This window comes from Artemia franciscana, chromosome 11 (assembly GCF_032884065.1).
Source record: "Artemia franciscana chromosome 11, ASM3288406v1, whole genome shotgun sequence".
Classification (NCBI taxonomy): domain Eukaryota; kingdom Metazoa; phylum Arthropoda; class Branchiopoda; order Anostraca; family Artemiidae; genus Artemia; species Artemia franciscana.
Genome location: NC_088873.1, coordinates 32083030 through 32086628, shown reverse-complemented (window position 1 = coordinate 32086628; position 3599 = coordinate 32083030).

Genomic DNA, 3599 nt, shown 5'->3' with positions numbered 1-3599 from the left:
CACATAACCCTCTCTCTTTAACCCTTCTATCACTTTCAAATTATAGAAAAATTATCATTATTTTCTTTGTCGTCTCCTACATATTTATAAAACTTTAACACATTCGCAAAATGTTCCGCCGATCTCTTGCAACATATTCGTTGTCATCAACTGATGCCAAATTCCCATACTCGTACAAAACAAGTCCAAAATTATTTTTTTACTTAATTCCTTAACATGCTAGTACAATATTTTACTATTATGCTGCCAGGCTGCATCTCACTGATCCACAACCATTTGGTTCCTAGCCTCATTGCATATCTGGTTAGCTCAGACTTTCATGGCTTCTCTGTTTCCCTTACTTTTCGGTTGATTTTTGAATTTAAAAAAGAGGGAATAGTTGTGGGAAAAGTGGAAGTCATGGCCAATTGTAGAAAAAAGCCAAGACAGATTGTTGAATTAAGTGGGCAGCCCAGTCAAGGGTTAATTTTATCCCTTTGATTGCCGTTGTTACTGTGTTGTTACTGTCTTTTCCCCGTAACATCTATAATTCAGAAACTCCTTACGAAAGACCCTTTTCTGTTTTACTCAGCTTTAATCAGCCTATTACTTTTACTTATTATTTATTGCTAACAATAATATTACTATACTTTCAAAATTTTCAAACGGTTCGTGGTAAAGGACTGTAGTAATAGTAACCGAAACTCTAAACCAACGGTACTTTGATAACAATAGTTACATCAAAAGAATCACATTTATATGGTGATTTCAAATATATAAGTTTCATCAAGTTCAGTCTTGCCCATCAAAAGCTACGAGCCTGAGAAATTTTGCCTTATTTCAGAAAATAGGGGGAACACCCCCCCCCAAAGTAATATAATCTTAATGAAAATTACACCATCAGATTTAACGTATCAGAGAATCCTACTGTAGAAGTTTCAAGCTCCTATCTACAATTAAATAAAAAAAAACAAGTTTTTTTAACTGAAAGTAAGGAGCGGCATTAAAACTTCAACTGAACAGAATTTACTCCGTGCATGAAGGGGGATGTTCCTCCCTCAACGTCCCGCTCTTTACGCTAAATTTTTACTCTTTCTCTCAATTATACTTTATTAAGCAGTAAATAACTTTAGCGTAAAGAGCGGGACGTTGAGGGAGGATGCATATGAGGGGGTTTGCCCCCTCGTTAATACCTCACTCTTTACACTAAAGCTCTAATTTTGTCCCAATTCTTTTAGATTGACCCCTGAATCACGAAGACTGTAGAATAAATAGTTGAAATTGCTAAAAATACTTTAGCGTAAAGAGCGAGCTATTTAAAAAGAGATGGACCCCCCCCCCCCATATGTGTAATAATCTCTGTTCGTTTTAAGTTTTAATGCTGGTCCTTACTTTCAGGTGAATTTTTTTTTTCATATTTATTTTTTCATTTTCTTTTTTTTTAAATAATGCTAGAAAATCCTGCGCCCTCTTCATGGAATATCTCTTCTCTCATGACAAATTCCTCCAATGGAAGATCCTCCCACGTAGCCCCCTCCCCTCAACCCCCCCCCCCCAACCAAAAAATCATCCTGAAAAGGTCTGTACACTTCCAAATAATCATTACTGTATGTAAACGCTGGTCAAAGTTTGTAACTTGCAGCCCCTCCCCTGGGGACTGTGGGGGAGTAAGTCAGCACCAAAGACATAGTTATTATGTTTTTCGACTATGCTAAACAAAATGGCTATCTCAAAATTTTGATCCGTTAACTTTAGGAAAAAATGATCGTGGGAGGGGGCCAAGATGCCCTCCAATTTTTTGATCACTTAAAAAGGGCACTAGAACTTTTAATTTCCGTTAGAATAAGCCCTCTTGCTACATTCTAGGACCACTTGGTCGATACGATCTCCCCTGAAAAAACAAAAAAACAAACAAACACGCACCCGTGATCGGTCTTGTGGCAAAAAAAAATACTAAGTTCCACATTTTTGTAGATAAGAGCTTGAAACTTCTACAGTAGGGTTCTCTGATACGTTGAATACGATGGTGTGATTTTCGTTAAGATCGTATGACTTTTAGGGGCTGTTTCCCCCTATTTTCCAAAACAACACAAATTTTTTCAGGCTCGTAACTTTTGATGAGTAAGACTAAATTTGATGAAACTTATGCATTTAAAATCAGCATAAAAATTCGATTCTTTTGATATATCTATTGGTATCAAAACTCCGTTTTTTTTTTTAGTTTCATTTACTATTGAGCCGGGTCGGTCCTTACTACAGTTCGCTACCACGAACTGTTTGAAAATGTGAAATTTGTTTTTAATTATTTTTTTACCCATGGGGTGATCGTATCGACCCAGTGGTCCTAGAATATCGCCAGATGGCTCATTTTAATGAAAATTAACAGTTCTAGTGCCCCTTTTAAGCGATCGAAAAATTTTTTTCCTGATTTTTCTCCCAAAGTCACGGGATCAAAATATTGAGAAAGCCATTTTGTTGTGGATAGTTGAAAAACCTAATAACTATGTCCTTGGGGACGACTTAATCCCCCACAGTCCCCAGGGGAGGGACTGCAAGTTAGGAACTTTGACCATTGTTTAGATATAGTAATGGTTATTGCAAAGTGTACAGACATTTTCAGGGGGACTTTTTCGCGTTGAGGGGGAGGGTCAGGGGAAGGGGGTTGATAGGGATGATCTTTCCATGGAGGAATCTATCAAGAGGGAAGAGAATTTCGGAGAAGGGGGGCGAGGGATTTTCTAACATATTTAAAAAAAAACAAAAATAATAAAAGGTTTTTTTTCAACTGGAAGTAAGGAGCAGCATTAAAACTGAAAACGAACAGAAATTATTACGTACATAAGGAGTTCGTCTCATCCTCAATACCTCGCTCTTTACGCTAAAGTATTTTCAACTATTTGTTCTACGGCCTTTGTGATTCAGGGGTCATTCTTAAAGAATTGGGACAAAATTCAAGCTTTAAAAGAGCTAGGTATTGACGAGGGGGCGGACCCCTTCATATACGTAATAAAAACATGCAAACATAGAAGTTCGTTACGTAAGTTAATTCATAAGTAACGTATATTTGTTACTAGTAAAAACGTTCGTAAAAAAAATATAATTCTAGTTGCCTTTTTAAGAAACAAAAAATTGGAGGACAACTAAGCCTCCTCCCCCATCCTTTTTTTAACCAAAATCGTCCAATTAGAACTATGAGAAAGCCATTTAGCCAAAAAAAAAAAAAAAAAAAAAAAAAAAAATAAAAAAAAAAAAATAAAAATACAAATTTCGTTTTAATTATTCATGTGCGGTGACCCAAAATCAAAACGTGTTAATTCAAAAACGTTCAGAAATTAAATTAAAAAAAATTTAACTTCAAGTAATGAGCGACATTAAAACTTAAAACGAAAAAAATTTATTGCGTATATGAAAGGGGTTGTCCCCTCCTCAACGCCTTGCTCTTTACACTAAAGTTTTTTATTGCTTTAAAAAGTAGAATTGTTAGAAAGAGTCGAACTTTAGGGTAAAGAGCGGGGCGTTGAGGAGGGGACAACCCCTTTCATATACGGAAGAATTTCTGTTCGTTTTGAGTTTTAATGTCGCTCCTTATTTGCAGTTAATTTTTTTTTTTCATTTAATCC